At 37.8% G+C, this 24,308-nt stretch overlaps 1 long non-coding RNA gene across 1 annotated transcript; it reads left to right on the forward strand.

Moving 5' to 3' along the window:
• The first annotated feature begins 11,640 nt into the window (after positions 1 to 11,640).
• LOC121671767 lies at positions 11,641 to 15,172 on the forward strand. The gene is made up of 3 exons (XR_006018594.1): positions 11,641 to 13,039; positions 14,643 to 14,814; positions 14,918 to 15,172. It is a non-coding gene; the product is annotated as an uncharacterized LOC121671767 (long non-coding RNA).
• The last annotated feature ends 9,136 nt before the right edge of the window (positions 15,173 to 24,308 follow it).

Here is a 24,308-nt window from a genome sequence, read left to right on the forward strand (position 1 = left end):
GTCATCATAAATGTACTAAACTATTGACCGGCTGCTCTCATATGTGGTGTTTTTGTTTTCCAAAGACAGATGTTCTAAATAATTTATTACCTGTTTGAAGAAGTTAATGAACAGTACGAAAAGGGGACACTTTTGTTCTTTACCTTTTTTCATTCTGTGATGATGTTTACTGTCTGGCACAATGATTATTCAATTTTCAGAGATGTTCACCACCTTCTGCTGCTGATTAAATTCCTGTTTGGTTTCCCTGCCAAATCTGCTGGATTAAATTAACAAGCTCTGTCTGCTTTAGTGGAAATGACCTGCACTGACCTTCAGCTTGTACAAAATAATAATCTTTTCAGTGATTTATTGATTCAGTACTCTTTATCTTCTTTTAAAGTAATGTGCAATGGAAATGTTTGCCTTTACCTTGACAGAATTTGCAGACACGCTCTGCTTATTTCATTATGCTGGAGACTTTGGCCCTTTATATGTAATAGTTTTGGACTCTTTGCTATTATTAACACTTTGTTTTCTTCAGAAGATTCACTGGAGCTTGATTACCCTAAGGAAAAACTTCATATGATCCTTCAATCTATAATAGGTCCCAGTCTTGAAAATTACCCACATCAAAGGACCAATTTAAGAAGATTAAAGCCTTTCTCTTTTTTCTAAAGTAAATTCAATTTTTTTAAAATTACTTCCTTAATTCATTTGTTTTGTGGTTGTCAAACAGGTAGTGAAGAAACTGTAGAGAAATTATGTTAGGAGCAAATGTGAAAAGGATCTAAATTATAGTGCGTGTAAGTATCTTGAGTATTTAATCATACTTCCATTGCTGTTCCAGTTGACTTAATAATCACTAAGTGGAGAAACTACTTTTGAAGTCCAGAGAAATGTAAGTACAAACTCTCCATTCTTTTTGGCAGGATAGATTTCTGCTGGGTGGTTTTGCAGTCCTTGCATTATATGTGTGGGCTGTGAATGGTGCCTTGACTCATGAAATCTGATGGCCATTGCTAAGGCATAATATTCGTGATCTGCTGTGGAAAATAGTGCTCTAAGGATACAGATAACTTCAGATAACATCTGTGGAGTAAAGAAGGAGAAAGGTTGTTGAAAACAAAGAATGTGACCAAGCTGAAACAGAAACATTGCTAGACGTTTATCTACAGTTTGGTCAGCTTCCTCTTTGAGATTACTGTTTAATACTCACTGCCTTTTGTAGTGTCTTAAAAGGCACCACATTTCTAGAAATGACAGGTTGATATGGGCAGGTGTGAAAGACTGCCCATTAGGAAAGGGATCTACATTCCTTTTCTGAGGTGTTAAAATATTTTTCCAGCTGGTACTGTACCAGTTTCATAGTTTACATTGAAACTGATGAGCTCAAGTAGTACAACCCGTACATTTTCAGCTGCCTCAATGCAGATTATTTTGTCATTCATGGAAATGGAATCCATGTCCATATTTTATAACCTTTGAGGCCATGGCGTTATGGATGGTTTAACAGCCAAAGATATAGAATCCTAGAAAGAACAGTTCTGTGTCTGTTGGGGTAATTTGTGCACTCTTCAGATCAGGACTGCAGAACTAGAGTCATAGAAATGTTCATGGGGTAGACAGAACTCCAGGCCCAGGTTCATGATTTCCATGATCCAGAAGATGTCTGTGAAAAATTATCAAAATGAATGGATTATTGTTGCTGTGATCATATTACATTGGATAGCTAAATATTGTGTGGGATCTCTCACATTATGTACATGTGGGATATTTTATGTAATGACAATACCATTAAAAGAATACATTTCCCTTACACAGATGACTAAATACCTGTTGACTTCTGAAAACTTCTTTGCTAACCAGTATTTTTATGATTTTGATATCATAGTTCATCCTTTTGGCTGTATTTGAGTTTAGTATGAGCATTCCAGTTGTGCTTTTGCAAGACGTGACATTTCATCCTTTGACAATGCTTGGTTTTGTTGACTTCAAGTAGACCTACTGCGTTTGGTCTTGCTGACTGGGTGAGTTGAGAGTTATCAGTTGAGTAGCAGTGTGGTAGCCTGACACTTCAGCTGAATTCTTCAGTGGTCTCAGCTGAAGGCTTTCAAATTCTGTGGTCCATTACTCCAGTCCTTTGAGGTACTGCTGGTAGATATTCAGAAAACCATTCTCATGATGACCTGTTCTCCATCACATAGGCAGTGAGTCTTACCCATGACACTCTGGAATTCACAGAATCACAGAATTACAGCTTTGGAGCCAAGAATCCAGAACTTTCAAATACCTCTGGAGGGTCATAAATTGGCCAATGGAAATTTTGCTTGAAGTTATGGATACAGGAAAACTGAAACTCTGCAGAATAACTAAGAATTGCTTCATTATTTTTCTATTTATTTTTATCTTTCTTTTCTGTTGGGTTTGCTAAGGTGAAGGTATTTTTATTTTATAGAATTGGTTGTCACTTCACTTTTGAAAATACAGTTAATAGTGAAGCCTTTGTAGATCCAAAGCCCATCACCCTTCAGCTGAATGTTGTTTTCCCCATTAGACAGCTGGGAAAACTTTTAAAAACAGATTCCCTTTATTCATGGCTTTGGAATAGATATTTTTCCTTTGTTGTCAGAAGGATATTTTTAAAAATCTGCTTTGTTGACACCACTGCAATATTAAACCATTTCTGAGCTATTTCAGTAAATCGGTTCTTTGGTTTATCCCAGTTGCAGAGCTTCAGCAAATCCTTTTTATGTGAAATGTAACAGAAAAATGGTTGCAATACATTTCAAGCAAAAGACAAGATGAGCACTTACAGACATCTTCTTAAGTGACCAAGTGATTTGTTGATGACACTGATGAAGGGCAGTGTCCCTTAGTAAAGAGAGATGAGGTAACCACATAATACTCTGATATTGGTGTTTTTGTGTTATCGTTGTCTGTGCACATGGATAAAAACTAAAATGGCCATCTAAACCATACTTTAGTGCCTGTATTGATTGCTGGTTCTCAAACCAGCCCTGTTATGAATTGGCCATTTATCACTTCAGAGGAAATGAACATCCCCAGATTTTGAGCTACAACTTCTGTAACAAGGGTCTTTTCAGATAAAAACTCAACATGTAAGATGAAAGCAAAAATAGGAACTATATTTTCTAGCCTTATGTATGTGAAATAATCAGGAAAATACATACAGGTTGTGGTGTTTACTGCATACATGCTGTCTGTTGTGACACACTGGCTGCACTTGAACAAGTCCTCCTGCAAAGCCATTTGGTTTCTTACTCTGCTACACCCAGGAGGATAATAGCTGTCAGTGCACTCTCTAGGACACATTCCTGTGCATTACAGCAGTAATAAAAGTCACTACTGTGCTAAAATAAAATTTCAGTGAGGTCCAAAGGCTGTAGCTTTACTCTGAGCTTCATATTCCATGTAAAAATTGTGTCTGCCTTCATTCTGTAGCCTTCCACACTCTGCTTTTCTTGTTTTCTCTAAGTTTTATGTAAAATGCTTAGGTTTGCTTTGAGAGCACATAAATTTCACAGTCATATTTTACTGATGATAACTTTTACTTTGAAGAGAGTCTCACTTTCCTGCTGTGCATTTGGCAGCTGAAACAGGCTAGTATTATTTGCTTTACACAAGAAAATAAAGGATAGAGATTTTCTAAATTGATTGTCTGAGTCTTAAATACATATTGAGTTTTCTAGTTAAATGTCCTGTTTTCTACAGCTATACTCTATCAGTTGCTCTGAGGTTTGGAGAAAAACCTGAGTAAGCAGTGCTTTGGAAAAGCAGTCCTTCTTGGCTTCTAAATTAATTCTTGACATCTTGTTAAATGGTTTGATTTTTGGGTGTCTTGCTCTTGTAAACATTTTTGCTAACTTTGGTGGGAACAGCTAGCTGGTTTGGCACTACCACTTTAAACTCCATTCTTAATGTGATTTGGCATTCCCTGTATGTCTTCCTTATAAGTATTTCTGTATTTTGATCTCAATTATCCAGTTGCTGGTTTACTATCATTTTGTAGTCTAAACAGACAAGAGACATTAGATAATTATTTTGGATTATGAACCATGTATCAGCCTATCCAACTGGGCAAGCAAAGATCTTATTCCATATGAAATCTTCTGAAATTACTGTGAAGGCTCTTTAAAATGTAAAAATACTTTAAAATTGTAAAATAGGTCTGTGAAGGTATCTGGTCCTTGTGCCATTAGCCAGTCAAAAAACTAACTTACCAAAGTTATGTATCTCTGACTCCTTGTATAGACTATGGGGGAAAACAAGTTCCTTTGTGGAGAATACCGGATCTTGGATGAAGTGTTTTGAGATGTCTTAGTGAGATGGGATGGACTGGAGAAATACATCTATATGTAGACTATGTAACCCTTGTGACTCTGATCTGGAAGGAATCCTGCTATATCAGATAGATAGAAATAAGTAACAGGAAAAGGTTTTTAATAATAGCTATTGTCTTGAGAGTATTCTTCCATATTAATTTTTTGTTACTGGCAGAAATCAATTCTTTCCTTATTTTAAAATATCATTGCTGTCTCTAAAAAAATAAAAATCATGACACAATGATGAAATAGACATCCTTTCACCTGAGAGAAAATCGCACTTTCAGTGGGTAGGGGCTGTTCCACATTATGTTAGTGATGAATTGCAGTTTCATGTATGAAAGATTCATTGACTTCAACTTTGTGTCTCCCTATCAGCAGGCAGAAGATAGGCTATCTCTGTCAGAAATGTGTGATATACTGACAGGATGCCAAATACATGGGCTTGGGAAGAATTTCCTTTCTCCTGCTGTGAATTATGGATGCCTGAACCACATTTTTTCTACAAGCTGCAAGTGACTGTAAGGACATCCACAGTGCGCAGAGGCAGGCATACAAAACCCGTAGCTAAACAAGGACCCAGAACTTCTCAGGTGTGGTTTTAAAATGAATCACAAGATCCTCTTATCATTGCATGACTCTGGGAGAAGCTGCCTTTTGAGACTCACCCTGAGCCAATAGGATCTCTGGCTTGCTCTCACTGCAAGGGAATGGTGATCAAACTAGAAATCAGTCAAATCAACCAAGTTATGGAGAAAAGTCACTAAGGATGAACTTGACTTTTGCAGTTGAAAGGAGGTGGGAAAAGGCTCTTTTATAATGTGTGCTTCACTGTTAAGGTAGAGTTGATGTGGAACTGCTGTGTCTAAAGATGAAACAGCATCTTTAAAAGCACTAATGAATTTGCTGTTTTCATCTGAAGTGCTAGTTTCCCCGAGTTTGGTGACAAACAATGCTGTTATGTCCACATGCACACTTTTTCAAACTTAGCTTTCCCTTCTCCTCTCTTCAAACTACTCACTTGACCAGATCACATGTCTGGAGAGCCTGTAGAATCCTGAAATTCAGATTTGTTTGAAATATAGCTTCATTAACCCAACTGCAAAAAAACTTCTCACTTCTTTTTTTTTTTTTTTGCAGCATATAGTAAGGATGATAATAAGGATGAATAAAATGATCTGTATTTCATAGAATGAAGTTAAATGCAACTGTGTACTTTTATGATTTTTTTTTTTTTACCAGTGTTACAACTCCTGGTTTCTTAGCATGTTTACTTTGCTTTGCAGCTGTCTCAGAGCATTAAATAACAATGAACCCCAGAGAAACAGGCTAGCTATGGATACCCATGTATATGTCTCAATGATATGATGACAATGTTAATCTGATATTAGATCTTTGAGGACAGGAAAGTGTGGTTACTGAAACTGGCATGGTCAAAATATCTTGAATATCTGTAGGTTAGAAGTATTGTTTAGAACAGCCCTGAAACAGCTGTAAATAACTCTAAAGAACTGATTGATGAGGTATGGTACAAAGCACAATTATGGAACTACAAATGGCTCTAAAACCCCTATTTAGCTTTTTCGAATCCAAATAATAATATGAAAGCAGCTTGACCCGAGTTACTAATAGTTTCTAATTTTTCTTTCCTGAAGCAAAGCAAAGGCACATTTCAATGGTGCAGTGACTAGTACAGATGGCAAGGTGACTGGCACCTTGAATGAACACAGTGAATGCTAGGCAGCTAAGAAAATGTGGCATATAAAGTTAGTATGCTAAAGTTAAATGCTCCAATTAAAAAAGAACTTCAGATTATGACCAACAGCTGCCAAACAAATGCTTCCCTTAAATAAGATAGAAATAATGCTGACCTGCATCTACGAGGAGCTTACAACTTGTTAGCCAAATGTCCTTTTTGTTGAACAAAAAACCCCCAGATTTTACAGTGTTAACACATTTCTTCTTATAAGCACCTAAACACAATTTGATCTGGTATGTGGTATAATTAATGATTTATCTGTAAGTCAAAGGAAAAATGAGCTTTATTTTGTTTATACCTTCACTGATGTAAGATTTCATTTTGACAATGTAACATCACTAACACATTCTTTAAAACAAAGGAAGAGACATATTCTTGAGTTCACACAATAGCAATAAAAAATAACTGCATTTTTATAGTTCATCTTGCATGGAACGTTCTCAGGAGAAAATCAGATATAAAATTTTTCTTTGGAGGTGAAATGAAGGGGGAAAAATCAGATCTCAGTTTTTCATTCTTATTTCTGTCATCAGGATTGACTGTTGCCTGTTTATCACTAGAATTCCTCTTCCTCCTCTACCCTTGGAGGTCTCATGGAGAAGGCAATGGGAGCCATACACGAGGCATGTTGCATGTCCACCAGCTGCTCAGTGATCATTGAGGCAATGGGAAAATAAACAAAACAAAACGGTGGTATTTTCTAAATGCTTCCTAAAAGTAATCTTTCAACAGGATGGATTATAGATACGTGGCAAGGCTGGGTAGATCAGAATATACAATTCCAGTTGCTTGCATGACAGTGGTACCGCCTCAACTCTGATAAGCAAGATAGACCTGAAGATTATTCTGAAGCCCACCTCCTGTTGCTGTCCATTTCATATTAAACTCTCACTACCACCTGTCCATCCTGATTAGACTGATCTTACTGCTGCTTTTCAATGAGCTTGATGCTTTCTGCAATGTTTCAAATTCACTTTGTTTTGGTGGTCATAAGTCTAGAGTTCTGTCAGCAGTGATCCCTCTGTGCTCTGCTTCTGCTTCATAATCGTTCTGTATCACTTTCTTGCTTTGTCAAGGACCAGCCTAAAAAGTAGACTGCATGTTAAGTTGGACAGGGGGCCTACTTTGGGTGTCAGAGATGTCAATGTTGGTGGCATTAAGTGGGCCGTGTTGTAGCAGGATGGCTTATATGTCTCAGTATAGTTGAGAACTCTCTGAAGCTTGACCCTAAATATCAGCATGAACAGATGCTGTGTCTTGTTCTAAAGAGGTTTCTTTTTGTTTCTTTCAGCACAACCCAAGTAGTCATGCTTTTTCTGAGGAATATGTGTGCTGGAAGCATCTTCTGTTTGACTTGCACAGTTAGTATTATATATGTTGGATGCTGTGAGAAGCAATGAAGGCAAAAGATTGGGCCCATAGGAAGGTCAGGGAGTTTAGGTTAAAAGTTCAGTGGAGATGCAAATGTAAAACTCATTTTCTCCTACTGGTGTCTGAGCTTTCTTGGCTTCTGTTAAAGGACAGCATTGATCACACTGGAGAAATGAAATGTGGGTTTGTATCTTTGTGCTGGCTGAATTTAAAGTATTTTGTCTAATTTTGGATACATGATTTAGGTACTGCTTGATCTCTCCAGTTAAATAATCCTCATTTTTTGTTTTTTGAATTACCTTGCCTAGAGTAAGTTGCTATCACAGTGAAGGATCTTCTCAAGTGTGGATAATTACCCAGTATCTAATTGACATCCATAGTTTGTAGGTGTGTGCAATGTAAAAAGACGAATCTTTTAAATGTTTCTTAACTTTAAAGATCCTCCTATTTACAGCTAAGTGTTAGGGGCCAAATCTTCAGGTAGAGTAAAGCAATGTCTTTGTATCATGCCAATATAAACTATTTTGATTTACAGCTACTGAATGTCTCACCCAAGGTATTGATTTAATATTTTGTTTCCTAATAGGAACAGAGCCTGAATAGCTTCTACATTCTTTTTGCTTCCTCTGTTCCTTCTCCTTCTGCATATAAAAAACCATTTGATTATTTTAATAACAAATCCTGTTGCAGTTTTTTTACACTATATAATAAAATCCCTTCAGATTGTTTATTGAAGCTCACTCATTTATTTATGCAAAATTTGTGTATTCTTCACTTTTGTCTCATTTTTCATGGTGTTCGAATTAAATATTTTATTCATTGGTTGCAGTTGTGCCCACCATGCATATTACTTCATCATGATGGAATAAGATTGATGTGCTCTCTTCTAATCACCTATCTATTCAAGCCATCTTTGTCAATACTGGTTCATTTTTCTTTTTCTTTGCCAAGAGGCAAGTGCAGGAAATTGAATAAACCTGTATAATGCTGCTTCAAAATTAAGTTTATAACATGAAATCTGAAAAACACTAGAAAAATAATGGGAGACAGCTGGACAAAGTCCAGGCCACTCTTGGAAGGTTTCACACTGTAATCAGTTGGGCTTTTTGTCAGTGTTCCCTGTAGGATTAGATGGGTGTGTTTTATCAACATTAAAATATATTCAGCTTGAAGAAGAGTCTGCAAGTGTTGTTGCACTGGGAAATTAACATTGTAAAACTGCTTCACTTTCTATTTTAGTGCAGAGAGCTTTGTTTTAATATTTCTTTTTAGTTACTCAAAGACTTTTTCGTAATAAATCCTACCACACATATATTTATAATATCCCACTTTTATAGTACATGATCATACTGTATCACATTTTCTCCATCTCAGAGTACTAAAAGTATACTTCTTGATTTTTTTTATTAGCTTTCTGGAGCAATGAGTTTTTTCATTTTGTACATTGGTTGGCACAGGGCCTCATGCTGGCTCATGAATAAATACAGCAAGAATTAGGCTTTCTGCTCCATGATTCTTGTTAGAATGCAGTTGTGTCATATTTCAGTGTGTTCAATAAAGGCCCTCCTCTCCTCTGAGAAAATGTTAATGTTAAAGGCTTTCCCACCAGTCCCTGGTCTCCACTCCTGACTGTTCAACGGTATCTGAGGAATGGTGTAAGACACAGAGTCTTATTTCTTATTTAACTTGTATAAGGCCACATATAAATGCGTGTGTAGTTGTAGGGTTGAAGGAAATGCTAAAAGTCACAGATCACTATGTAACTTCAGGACTTAAATACAGCATGGATCCATTACAGCTTTTCTTGAGCATAAAGTTAGTGTGTGACTATCAGGATTCAAAATAGGATTATGCTGGAGACTATTAATCTTAGCAGAGTCATTTGCAACACACTCAATTTGAAAAGTTCTCTTAGTATGGCTGTTTCTGTGCTTAGGAAGGAACACATGCAAAAATAATTGGCTGAATCAGGTCATAATGTAAGCACTGACATGACAGGTTCCAACACTTCCTAGGAAAAATTTCAAACTAGAATTCAATTATTAACAAAAGATTAAAAAGTTTTGTAGGAAAATAAATTGTTGTGGGGTTTTTTTGTGGTTGTTTGTTGGGGGGTTTTTGTTGTTTTGGTTTTGACTTCTTTTTTCCTTCTAGTTTTCCTTTTTTTTTCTTTTTTCCCCCTTTTTTTAAAGCTTTTAATGGTTCTAGAATGCCTGGAAAAAAAACCCCAAACAAACAAAAAAAACCCCAAAAACCAAAAAACCAGGAAGTAAGCTACAAAGGTAATAAATAACCACGTGACTCCAACTTAGTTGTTGTAATTTTTCTTTATAGCATGACCATTTATAACCTGGTGGGCTTTCCACCTCAAAGCATGATAAGATAATGACATTTAGCTACTCAGCAAAGCAGAAGAACATATATCATGGTTGTATAAGAAATGATTGAATTCTATATAGGCAGTGGTGGCCATATGTTCTCTTTGCTTGTTACATACTACCTGTAAAGCACATTTGTCTCCTGCTAAACTATGTGAGTAGTCATATTTGGATTTTTATTTTAATTGAATTTTTACTTTTTTCCCCAGTATTTGCTTCAGGCAGGGCAGAACCAAATTCTGTTGAAATGAATAGAAAAATTCCCCAACATTTTATGGCTTTAGGTTCATAAAATTTTAATCAACTGACTACGAGTGCCAGTCTTTTTTTTTAAGCACTTCTTTCCTAACACTCCTCATGTTTTGTTTCAAAATGTAACCATGCTCATTATATCCTGGCTTCTGGTCCTCAGATAAAGCATGATAAACAAAGTACATCCCTTGTACATGTACAAAATCATAACCACAATATTTGGTTTTTTACCATTGAGCTGTTTCACCTCTTCAAATTGCACCTGCTGTTTAATAGGTCCTAATATCTGACTTCAAACTTGTGCTTGAACATGGTGCTGTTGGAGAATTATTACATTTTCAGCTCTCGAAAGAGACACAGAATTAGATTTCAGCTATTTTATTAACTCCTTGATTTTCACAGTGTAAGAAATTATTTCTACTGTTTTGTCCAACAAAACTTACCTTTCATAATGTTCAACATCTATCACCTTCATTCATATTTGTACTTTGGAGCTCTGTTTTGTAAGATGTTGGAAACCAATAGAAAAGTAGCAAATTCCTCTTGTACCACTGAAGTAGGCACAGTAGGGGCACAATCACCTCAAATATGATTTCCCTCTTTTTAAGTGACACTTTGGCTTAAATTAATTCTCAAGTTTTGTGCTAATTAACAAATCTTATATTTGTCATAATTGGCTAAGCCAAAGTATCCTTTTATGCAGTGATAGAGATTACTATAATGATGTAGATGGTATAAAGGGTTAAAAATCTGAAATGGATCCTTGTAGCATAGAGGCTATTAGCAGCCTGAGCTGCCTCAATCTCATGCTGGTTTTCCTTTTCCAGACTTTTTATGTTTAAAGTGGATAGGTGGTGATGGCAACATTTCAGTGTTCAGTACAGGACAGTGTTCTATAAATTTCTAAATCTAGGAACGTGTCATCTGACCCTTGCCATTTTAGATGTAGGGTGTGCAGTAAAAGAGGGGCGCTCTCAGAGAGGTGAAAAGGTTAGGTCACCATTCACTTATTACATGGATAAGATCCCACAGTAAGCTGGAACTGCAAGCCTGGTACTCTCTTTGGTTTCCAATGGTCCATGAACATTCATTGCATGTTGGATATGTCTGAGTACTTGCTTAACTGTTTGAATAAGTCATAAGTGTTTCAATTCCATCACCTTCAGTACAATTTTCAGAGCACAAAGGGGGGAGGCACATTATAATGAATGTAAAATTAACTTAAACAAAGACCTTTTAGGTTCAAGTCTGAACGCAGCTGGATAAAAGCACATTTTCTTGAATATGAGAGAGCAGCTGGAGTTTTGAATAAGGCAATAATAAAAAAAAAATGGTGGCAATGAAAATGGAAATACATGTTCAAGCTAAGTTATTTTTTAAGATTTTATTGCCTCTATCAGTGAAAATATTGCTTTTATATAATTTTTTTTACAGTGAGATATATTTTGTTAAATAAGTTCTTTTATTTACTTCTATAGAATTACCTCAATTATCTTTTAAGTAAGTGAAAAAATGCTTTTAATTCTTCTTAATTGTGTTTCACTGATTTACCAAAAATACAGAAAAATAGAAAGACAAGTATTATGCTGGTGTCCAGGCTATGGCATCTGCTATTCCATGTGTTTTATGTCATTGACAAATGGTGAAGATTCTGTGTGCTAGTCTGAATAGAAGCTCTTCAAAGGAATAACCTGTCACAAGCTAGTCACTGGTGTTGACAATACTATTATTATCTAGAGACAATGTGAGATGAGTACAATGGAAACTTCCTAGAGTGGAGAAAATACGAGTGAATTTTTTCATCTACAAATGTAATGCATGCTGCCCTGAGGTGGTAAGGACTGGATAAACTGGTAAATATAACCAGGGGACATATGTGAGCATTTCAACACCAGTAAGTTGGATGGATTTTCCTTTTCTTTTCTTGCTTTTCTTTTTCTTTTCCAGTGTTGATGTAATATATATATATTCACTAAAGAAAGCTAGGTTAGTTCTTCAGAAAGAAAATGGTGTGGCAAAAGAAAGTCCTTCAAAGTCCTCAGGCTAATCTTCTGTTTTGTGCTTTAATGGAGGATATAAAGGAACATGAACAAACACTAAGAGAAGAATCACTTGGTTTTGTCCCTGATGCCTTCAGTTTACTTAGCCTTTGGGAGACTGATGCACATCTCCTCAAAACTGGAGCACAAGTTTTGCTGACACGGGCCTGTCTGTGGGTGACCCTTCATGGTCAACACTCTGGCATCTTCCACTGCTGCTGCAGCCTGTGCAGCCAGGTGTTAGAGAAAGACCATCAGGGAAGGACATGACAAGTGGAAAACAGGGGAAGCAATGAAAAAAACCCAGAGGAGAGTAAGTCTTGGTTCCTTAGCAGGAAGTGAGCAGAGGAGTGAAGTATATCACCAAGTCTTTAATACAACTCTTAGCAGGAGTGTAATTGCTACTGTGATAGTTTCAGGTTTTCACATATATCTTTGTCCTTTCACACACTTTTGGATAATAATGTTTTGCAAAGGCATTAGAACTCTGGTTAAAAGGATGCATTTTCTGTCCTCAATTTCATTCCTTTCCCTCTGCCCCCTTTTGAAATTGCTAGACAGTGTGGTCAAAAACTCTGGTATATTTTAGAAAATGATGCACTAGCCAGAAAGCTCTCACAAACAAGTCACGAATAACTGTCACCAGAAAAAAAAAGTATATAGCGTGTTGTGATCAGATGTAATTTTTCTATTGTTTATCTGCAATTTTTGTAAGATTTCTACAAAAATGAAAACTTATGTAACAGTCTGGATGGTATGCAGAAAAAATAGATATGTAATTCTTAACTTCAGTTCAAGCAACTCCATTTTTTTTACAGGAACATCAGGTTCTAGTGGAAAAATACAGGAAAGATCTGTATTAAGAAATAATTCAACAAGAAAAATCTGAATAATGAAAGCATTTGGGAAAATCTGGTGAGTATTTATGAGTAGAAGAAACAAAGATGTCAGAATATTAATTGCAAATGTTCCATTTTAAGGAAAATATAACAAAAAAATGCCAAAAATCCCCCATCCCAAAAAGCAGAAAGAAAGGTTCAAGTGGCTGCTATTTGAAATAATTGAGCAATGGAGATTGTTGCATGTGAATGAGGAGATTTATAAAGGAAACAAGGAGGCTTGAATGGTAGATTATCACTATTATTTCAGGAATTAGATAATCAATGCATTAAATTCTAGTTCTCTAATAATTTATTTCCTAGCATTTTGTACTAGTTTGAAAAATAAACCAGTGGGAGGCACCAAGTCAGAATAACAATTTAATGGGGAAATTAAAGAAAAGGAAAAAAAAAACCTAAAAGAAAACACTGGTTTAAACTGACAGAGTCAAGATACAACCTGAGGCCCTGTTAGGCAGGGTGGTGGTAGCAGTCTGGTAGAATGGTGGCTGCAGTCCTCTGAAGCAGTGATCCTGTAGAAAAAGGGTCTGCTCTTCCTCAGAAAGTCCAGTGGTGGCTGTGTAGCTCCTGTCCTCTGGAAATCCAGTGGAAAGGGTTGTCTCTGGTGTTCAGAGTCTCAGATTATATCCACGATGGGATGCTTGGTTCCTCCCTCTGGGTGGAGCCTCTCACAATGGGGTAATGAGTCATGAGGCCAAGTGTTGATGAGGCTCATTAACAGAAGATAGTCCGGAGGGAGTTATCTCTGAGTCATGCGGCAGGACAATGATGGGCCATTACCAGAAAGACAGCCTGGGGGGAGGAGGCAAGGACACACTGCCCCACCTGATTTCAACAGCTCATGAGGATGGTAATAGAACACACTGCAACCCAGGACACTTCTAAGGTAAGTTTCAGAAATATTAAAAAACTGAGACTATTTACCACTGAGTATATTGTATATTCTGAACAGCTGATGCTGAAATAGGTCATATTTTACATCATGTGCTCTTATATTTGGCTGACTGCTTTCTGGATTCTCCCTCATTGGATATTTCTCTTTCTGCAACAGGAAACCAGGGACACTGTGCATGCAGAGTGTTTCAATGGATATGCTAAATCATTGTATTGACATGCTGTTCGTTTCACTTAATAGACCTTGCTTTTGGTCACGTAGAATGCTGTCAGCTTGAGAAATGCTTGTAAAGTCTAACAAAACACTTAGGACACCATACACACTGGGGACTGTGTGATGGAGTACAGGGAAAATTCAGTCTGCTGGGACTCAGGAGTGACTCTCCATCCCAATCTTTACTCTTTGTCATGTACAAAAAGATCACAGTGAAAGATGCTACAGCCTTACCGTGAATCTCTGCATCCTAGGAAAGGTATGTGACAATACAGATTTTCTACGTAAGTCAGGCCCCAGCTTTGTTCTGGAGGTAATACTTCTAGAGATGAGCACCAAACCTGACTTAGAATTAGTCTCAACCCTGAGGGTTAGAGCAGCTTCTGGAAGAGATAGCAGGAGCTTCCTCAAGGACATACTTTATAAGTATTAAAAGCAGTGCATTATGGTACAAAACATAGGCTGTCTAGTTGCCTTTTTGTTCCATGAAATTTCTTCCTTGTACTTTTAGTGTGTGAAGACTGCACCTTCTGCATATCTGGGTACCGTTCTGAATCCCACAGATGTTTAAAAGGGATTTATATACCTTGCAGCTCAGGACAGTCAGTTCTGAGTGATCAGGAAAGCAGAACTGTCTGCATATCTGTGCCAAACCAAACAGGGAGCTCCAACTGAACTCAAGGGTATGTTGCTGCTGAACAAGGAACTGCTTTCTCATAAATTTTGGGGTTAAAGATTACTTGTCTCTATAAATCCTGTGTTAGTTGCATAATTCTCAACTTTTAGCAGGTTTTTGGTTGATCCAGTGTCCTGGGGTGACGTTATGAAGCCGCTTTATTCCTTAACCGGCCACTCAAGGCCCAAGGACGCTGTGCCTTTAAGATGGACCCGGGGGCGGAGCCACGGGCCCGAGGGGGCGGAGCCACGGCTCAGCCCAAGGGGCTCGGGAGGGCTCGGGAGGGAACACGCCGGGAGCACTGTGCTGCTTTCCTGGGATTCCTCTGTGTCCCAGCTAGCTAGGAAAAGGTTCTGTTGGGGTTTTTTCTTGTTTTTTTTTCCCTTTCCTTCCCCTTGCCTCACTGCCTCCCTTCCCTCCTCGCTGGTCTGGGGGTTCTGCAAGGTGGCCCTGGCTGGTCCGAGCCCACGTGTCTGTTCCCTCTCCAGGAATTTGTTGTATTTTGAGGTTTTGGGGTTTTTTATCCTGTTCTACCCTGTTTTGTTTGTGTGTTAATAAACAGGTGGGTTTTTTTTCCCCACTTTCACTTCTCGTGACCCATTTGTCTCATTGGCGGAGGACAGGGGGGAGGAGGGGGGGCTCTTTTCCCTCGGGGAGGCGCTCATTATGGGGCGCTTCCTCCTAGGATTTTGTCTCCAAAAACCAAGACATCCCAAAAGCAATCATTGCTTGAAGGCAACTGGAGACCTTTGAAGTATTGCTATCACCACTTATGCAAAGCAAATGAAAGAAAACTTCCCGGAAGAAAAGTATTACATGCCCAAAGAAAGAAGCAGACAGTCCACTATGGTGTTTCAGCTATTCTAAAAAAAAAAAAAAAAAGTTTGTTCCAATATCAAGCTCCAACCTCCTATGTTGCAATTCAAGCTTTTTTAATATACATTGCCTCATATATATATATATGTTCCTATAGATGCTTGCATATAAAAAGTTCTGATATACTAGAAAATGTTATTGTGCCAGTTTTTTATTAGACAAAACTGTTGTGGTTTTCCTTAATCTCCCCTCATAGATCATGTTCTGTACATTTTTTTTCAACCCACCTGAACATGATTTCATCTAGAAGTTAGTTCTCCGGTTTGTATATTAGAACATTAAATTTTTTTCTAGATATTAGAAAGGCCTTAATAAAGTCCAGATATGTTGCAGCTGTGACTCTTCTATTATGCAGTTAGGCCAGTAATCAAAGAAAGAAAGAAATTACATTGACTTGATATGATTTGCTCCTGATAAGTCCATGTTTTCTCCTTTTTATTACCATCTTACTGTTTTGTGCCTTAGAAATGAATTTTTAGTAAATTGTCCCAGAATTTTTCAAGGAAGAACAGTTCAAGGACTGGTTTGTACCCTCCCAAGCAGAGATATTTCCCCCTTTTTGAAGTGTGACATTGTGATTGCCCTCTATTTCTCTTCAGGGAATTCTACTTTTCTTCATCAACTCTCCAAGGTAAGTGCTATGATTCAGAGATTACTGGGGTCGCTTTGTTAAGGGTACTTAATTGAAAGTTGTTGAACTAAGCTAAATTGAAAAATCTCTATCTTTTTCAATGTCCTCACCCATATTCAGGAAGACATGCCTATCTCCTTTAAAACTTTAATTTGATTAAGTATTGGATCACAGTTAACATCTATTGGAAAACTGAAAGAATGCATTGGATGCAATGGCCTTCCTTGAGTAATTTATTATTTCATCTCCTTAATACTTCCTTTTACTTCTTTAATGTGTCATGTATTTGTAGGATCTTTTCTTGTTGCTTGCTATGTCCCCTGTTAATTGCAACTCAGCCTTAGCCTTGCTGAATTTTAATGTATCTGAGCAATTCTTTAATATCCTTAAGATATATGCCCTTGTTTTCATTATGTGTTCAGGTCCTTTTTCCATTTCAGATCACTAAACTGCTACTAATACAGTCAAAATATCTTCTAGAGTTCTTATCTTTGAAGTAGTTTCAGTTGTGTTGTTGGCATAATGTTTCCAGTAACCACCAGGTCTCTCATTTTTTAAAAAAAACCCAAATTATCCATGCGAAAGACCTGACAATAAATTCTTTCCACTGATGTCTGCTTTCTCAAAGTGCTGTCAGTATTTTGTAGCCCCCCCTTTTTTTTTTCTGTTTCCAACAGCGTCTCTTTAACCCAAATGACTTTCTGCCTCTGGCAGAATCATTTAAAAATAGCTACTGCCCTAATAATTTCCCTTCCAAAGAAAAGATTGTCTCTGGTACATGGAGCCAACATTTTGGGCCCTACAATATAATTGTTCCAAAATACATAAAGGAAAGTCATGTCCCCAGTCACCAACAGGCTGCCTCCCTTGGGTTGTCTCTAAACAACCATATCCAACAGAGTCTCATTGTTTTAGCAGTGGAGATATTGCCTTAAAATCTCTTTTTTCTACCCCAGAAACGACTGAAACTCATTCACTGTATGTGATTTTCCCAAAGTTCAGAAAGTGCTCTTGATAAATAACCCTTCTACCATTGCATCTTGAGTACTTCTCACCCCTCCCTCGGTGCTTCCTTGTATGCTTGCTATATTCCACTAGTAATTTGTGACACCAATTATACAAATTAGTTAAGTGTTTGAGTTACTCCTGTTTGTTCCTCATGTCCTGACCATGTAGCTAGAAGGTATTTCAGATATTCAGTCACTTGTGACGTTATTCTTTTACTTGCCTCATAGTTTCTCATTTCTTCATCTCACTTTCTAGATAAAGGCTGGTTTCCCCTAAGAAGGAAAAATGGCTAAAGACAGGTCCTCTCTTTTGTTCCTAAAATTTTGGAAGCCAAGCATGTGTTATCACTGAGATGCTGTCTTATTTGCACTGCAGATTGCATATCCATTCCCTCTCCTGTCCTTTGTGTCACAAACAGACTAACTACATTTTGCAGATTATTAGTGACTGCCCCAGGTGACAGTGACATTGCCTTGGAATTAGTGGCAGAAAAGTAGGAACTGTGCCAGTGGATTAAAGTGTATTTGCCAGATTGCAGTCTGATGAAGTACAAAACATCTAGCTGTTACATTTGGTGTTCCTCCTTTGGAGTAGAAGAAGGAGAGTTACCCTAACCCTAGTACTAGAGCTGAAGCAACCACATCTACAAGAAAAAATGACAGCCTGTTCTAAGCCATGATTTTCTTTCTTATCTAAAATCAAAGGAGAAAAATCAGTTTTCTCCACATGCCTGCATTTGAGAAAGATTTGGGGTAGACCTTTTTCTGATATGAAGGAAAAGGGCAACATCAGTAGAAGTATTTGCAGTGATCTGGGTGAAGATCACATTTCTGTCTTTAAAAGAGATCATCTATGTGGGTAAACCAGAGTAGTGTCACTGCTGTTGCTGTTAAAATGCAGTTCGTTCAGCGACTGTCTAGAGAAATCGAATCTTTAGGTGTTTCAGCAGCCTGAGTTACAGCTTCTCTTGGGAAGCATGATACTGAAATATAGAGCCCTTCATTCCAAGGTCAGTGACTCAGATCTGCCCCTAGGTGGAAGAGCAAAAAAAAACCCCTCACCTGATGGCTTTTTGATGATACATGTGAAGAAAGTCAATGGATTACAAACAGAGAAGTGCCCACACTGCAAAACTACTGTCAGAGTCACTGATGCCTCAGCAAAATGGCCAAGGACAAAATAGTCATGGAGAAGCTACTTACAGCAAATTCCTTCTGGCAGCTGCTGAAGCCAGTGATGGTGGACATATACATGTCCTATCACTGTACTGAGCTTTTGTGGGGAGCAGTGGTGGGTGGGCAGTGAAGAACTTCAACCTGTAACTTCTCTAAGATAAAAGAATCCATATCAGGAAGCCATGTGTATTTGAGGTCTCACCCAGGATTAGTAATTTTTATCACAGATGTCTGAAGCCCTCCCATCCATTCTGAGGAGAAAGGTAAACATGTTTGACAGACTAAAAGCAGTTCTGAAATCTGTTCTGGCAGAAGCCTTCTCCTGGTGGGCTGTGCTGCAATAACTTGTTTTCTTTTAGTGCCACCCAACGCGTTATGAGGAAGAGTGGGATTCAGTGCAGTCTGCCATGTCTGAGGATTCTTCCTCAGAACTACATACAGAGCAGCACTCCAGGGGTTTCTAGCTTTGAGGGAGGAATAAAGCTAACAGGGTATCCATGGATCATCCACTGAATTCAGTGAAGCTCTCAAATGAACTCCTGTACTATGCTTCGGTTTGCACTGTGGAGCAGCCTCAGAGCACGTGAGCTGGATTCCCTTTGTGTGGAACTTAACTGGAAGATGCACTCCAGGAGTTCACCAGTGGCAAGCTGGCAGTCAGTCTGTGAGCAGAGAGCAGAACACAGCTAGTTTGATGCAGAAAAACCCCCATGCAATATGAGCAGGGAGGATGCCAGGTCCTCATCAGCTATTTCACTTTACAGAGCCACTTTCATTGGTCTGTATTGCTTACTAATATAGATGTAGCTTAGCTGGACTAAGGGATTTTGGCATCCTATAGACATGCGACATATTTTGCACTTAGGATAAAAAATTGTATGCAGTATATGTGTAAAAATGAGATAGAAAAATAAAATTTCTATTGCACTTAGTTCAGTGGTTTTTGATTCCTCTGTCATCTATATCAAAGTAAAAGAAAAAATCCTAGTGGATTGAATACTTTGCAATTGTCAACAGTATGTCAGGATAAAATGTATCCTTAAGCATAAAGTATAGCCAGTCTCAAGCTGATCTAGGGAGTTCTTGAAATGACCTTGGAGGCTGAGAATGAGGAACAGACATAGTCAAAAATGCTTTTTTGCCTTCTGAAGCCAGTGGGCTGGATTTGACCATCAGTGTATCACAGAACATCACAAGCTTTCACACTGAATATAGTCCTTTTTGGTGGCTGTGGAAAGCATTTCTACAAATTTTTAAGATTTAAATGTTAGTCGTTTTTTTTCCTAATCTTGGCAAACTCAGGTTTTTACATTTCTTCACCAAACATACTTGCAAATCTGCTTAATTGTAGCAGACCTGTTAATTATGGAAATAATTAAAGGATAAGATTAAAAACCCAAGGACAAGACATAAAGAACTTTAGATTTTTTCCTTTTCTGTAATCCTGTGACAGTCATGTTTTATTTCATGTGAAGAAAATAATGTCAGGAGGATACTAATCATCAGTTTGCTACAGCTGAAAACAGCACAGCTGGCAGATGAGTATTTTAATGTATTTCTAGATTAAGGAAGGCAGTTTAAAGAAAACATCATGCAAAAATTCAATCTCCTATGGCTTTAAAATAAAGTCCTCATCTGTGCCATGGTAGAATGAACAGCTACCTTATGTTTTATCATATTGCAGTGGATTATTTTTCTAATGAAGCTTGTGTCCCTCATAAGCGTTCTTCAGATATTTTGTGTTCAGTTTGGTCTATAATGCACTAACGATTGAGTGCAAGAGTGGATTTTCCTTTAGTAAGGCTCTATCAGGACACTTTTCTTAACAAATTTAACTGAAAGCAATCTACACAGGCAAGGAAAACAAAATTTTGATATATTAATTTCAATGAGATATTTTATTCTCATCAAATTGGATTCTTTGCAAAATTAGTAATGGTTTTGGAAAGGGAGGAAAACAGAAGCTTGGTTCTTGCTTATATTTGTTTTAATACCCCTTTTTCTCTTCCAATCCTTAAATAATAACTCCATATAGTACACTTTAGCTGGAATAATAAAGGTGGATCATAAGAGACTAAAAATTGATATTCAACACTTCATCTATGGCCAGAGATTCCTCTGCTTTCAAGAAGCCTAGATTGAGGGAGAACTAGATCTTAATTACTCCTGAGAATTAGCTAGAATACAGTTATTAAACATGTGTAGGAAATGGTTTCTAAACTGGAGAACACGTAAAGATCATGTAAGGAAAGTGCAGACAACACCTGTTTTTAGTCATTTGTACCTATTGTCTAAGGTTTGGAAGGCATTCACCTTTCCCTTGGCAGTAATAAACTTCTGTAGCTCAAATAGCTGGTCATTTTTGTGTGCTCTCTTGCACCAGCTGATCTATTTAAACCCTGTTACCTATTTGCCTGCTTTTTTTTCCTTTCTGATAAGAAGATGGCATACTCTCCCTCCCTTGGTGGTGGCTGCTTTCCCTGCCTTCCCCTCCCCTTCCCCCCCACCCTTATAGAGCCTTGGGCTCCTTTCAGTTTCGGCCCTGCTAAATGATTTATGTGGAGTTTTCCTCCTGCATCAGTCTCAGTCTCATCTCTTTCTTTGGTGAAGACAGTCTGGCATTCTCTCTCTTCAGTCCAAAAGGAATATTATCAATCTCAGTCAAGGAAATTATTTGGGGCTAATCCTACAAACCATATACTAAAAATGTCCTTCTGATAACCTTATCCTACATTTGAACATGTTTTTTTAACCAAGTACCTCTAGTTTTCAAGACTGGATATGGCTTGGGATATCAAGGGTTTGGATGGGTGCTTTTTGGGGATAATATACTAATTAAGATGGAATGTTCATTAAAGCCCAGTGGAAAATCCCCAGGTAATTTAGGTCATGCTGATCAGCCACTGACTTTTTATCTCATTTCATGCCTTCTCCTTTTGAAGATAATCTTTCAAAGTTGAAGAACCTAATAGTCATCGAAGTGTTACCATGAGAATAAGTAACGCTGTGCATGGTTACTTCAGAGTGATCTGATACTTTTTTAGCTTAGCCTCTCACCTTTTCTCCTCTCCAGTCATGACACAAGGTTAGCAGCTGAATGCCCAAGTGTTCTTCATTTGTTTAAGTTCTATATATAAAGAATATATAGGAAGTAGAAGAGATTTGCTCATTAGTCAAATCTGCAGATGACAGGCAGTTATTTAGAACAGTCAAATTCAGGTTATAAAACACGTAGTGAAGTGTGTGCAAGGTCAAGGAATGCTGAGTACTATACACGATAGGGGAATAGGACAACAGTGCAGTGGTCTGCCGTAAAGGAACAGAGACCTGCTGGCTCTGGTCAGTCCAGCTACACTGACCCCTTCATTTTGGTGGGCAGGTCTGTACTGCCCTTGGCAGAGCTGCAGAGGAGCGTTTCTGAAATCTTAGTGAGACAGCTTAAACTCATCCTCACTGTACCTAACCACTCTTCTTGTGAGAGGGATCTGCATAACAGGTACACAGAGAGGGGTCTGCATTACTTTGGGGATAGTCTAAAGAGAAAAGGCGATCACAGTTCCTCTGCTGATAAAAGTAAACCAGAAAGTAAGGTGGATAAAGAAGAAAATAGAAATTAATACATACTATTATTCTCACATGAACTACTGCACAGAGGCCTGTTATCCTAAGGAATAATATTGTTAAATTAAAGAGCAATCAGAAAAAGGTCTGATTGGTGTGATTAGGTGTTTGAAAATCTCTCTGATTATGATGCTTAAATGATGGGGAATGTCTATTTTAGGTGGACCTTTGCAGGGTTAAGGAGAGAAAATGAGAAAACCAACAATTTAGAGATGAGAGATAATGAAATTCTGCTCTCCTTACCTCATAAAAAAAAGGGAACAAAGAAATATTTTTCTGAAAAATCACAGATTTAAAACTTGCTAAGGAAGTACTTTTTCAGACATGGTGAAATTAGGCTATGAGACTTATGAAGGTATTCCCATAAGATACGTAGGGTTTACTTTAGACCAATTTTGTCACAATGGAAAGGAGGTATGTAGCTGTTTTGGTTGTTATTATGTATACAAATGCAACAATATAAAAGTAGAAAGGTATCACTTCAGAAAATGTATAAGGAGAAGAAAGAGATAGAAAGGATTAGAGTAGAAAGATATCACCACCTGTGGATTAGAAAGATATCACCACCTGTGGATTTAGCCAGGACTTGATTGTTTCTATTGAATTTCTATGTCCATTGTCCAAAGGAATGGTCACGTCTTTATCCGTCAGGGGTGGGGGAAGGCCACAAAACACAGAGTTCAATGGGTTAATATACGTTCACGTTTACTTGGGAATGCCCAGGTACCTCTCCTGGAAGGAGGGAATTTTCCACTGTCTATGGCAGCACTGTGGATCTGGTGTGGTGCGTGCAGCCCCCGTGCACGCACCACGCCTTGGACACGGCAGCAGAGCACCAGGTGCTTCTGCAAAGGGCGATCATTTATCACTGACCATTAGCACCTCAGTCTCCCAAAGTTGGGCATGCACAGAGTGGGAGTGGAGCTCTGGCTTTAGGGGCTGGCAGAACTGAGGAAGGAAGCACTGGGAGATATTGTGGGTGGCTCCTACCTGAGAATTTCAGCTTTTTATTCCTGTTTGCCAGTAGGGACCGTGGGCAGCCTCTTCTCTCATAGAAGAGAAGAGGCTGTAATGTCCTTCCTATCTCCAGTATTCTGATTTTCCTTTTGGATTAAAAAAAGTAGTTAAACAGATACAGATATGAAAAATAGTCAAGATAATGAGAGTAAATGCTAAAATAAAGTGCTAGAAGGAAGAGAGAATGTTGTGACACAGGTTTTGTGATACTTTTTAACAATCTGGACTTGGAAAATCTCTCCTTTGTTACTGAGGAGTTGGTGTCCTGTAGTGCCAGTCACCATCTGCAGATTAGGCAATGGTCTGTATGACAGGTCTGCGCCAGTATAAACATTCTTAACAGTATTGCAGCACTAATTGAAAACCCAAAGTGGGTTAAAAATCCTCTGAAAATGTCTGTGAAATTTATTATTCAATTTGGGAGGGAGTAAACTCAGTTTACTTGTATTTCATTACAGCTGCAGCATCTGTTCCCAAGGAAGTGTGACTGAGTCCTTGACCATGTCTCTCAGTAAGATTAGCAAAACTTTTCTGAGTGATACTGCAGAACTGGAGAGGTGAGGAGCTGGTTATGGGCCTGATTTTTGGAGGTACTGAACAGACATGTATCACTCTGACTGCAGCTGGAGCTGTGGGTATTCAAGGTTTCTGGTAGATTGGAATATTTCCCAAAAGTTTAATCAATCTTTATGGAATTACATTTTTATTAGTCACGAAATGCATTTTTTTACATTGATTATTTTTCTCCAAAAAGCGATTTAAGTGATGCATGAAAAGCAGAGAAGTAACTAAATTAAATTCAAAAGGTTTAAGGAATAATAATTTAACTTTTAAAGATCAATTACATTCTAAATGTAATTCAGAAGACTCAGAAATTCCTTACTACAACTTTTACAAACTTTGACTGCTTGTCTTCTTAATCATCATATAGGAATAGGAATACTCTGCATCTTAATACCCATGTAAAATTTGGTCTTACTTAGAAGTAGTTAATTTCCATTATAGTCTACTGAATAGGATTCACTATTTGCTGAAGACTGCTTAAACTGAAGAAAAACATAGCATGATAAACATATCAATAATACGTAAGTGGGAATGCTAGGAAAGATTTGAGTAAATGTTGGAAAAAGAAGACTTCCACTGATGAAAAAAATCTTGGTGTCTACAGCAGGC

This window comes from Corvus kubaryi, unplaced genomic scaffold (assembly GCF_017639235.1).
Source record: "Corvus kubaryi isolate FWS band 111438036 unplaced genomic scaffold, C.kubaryi_AGA036_p1.0 37398, whole genome shotgun sequence".
NCBI lineage: Eukaryota > Metazoa > Chordata > Aves > Passeriformes > Corvidae > Corvus > Corvus kubaryi.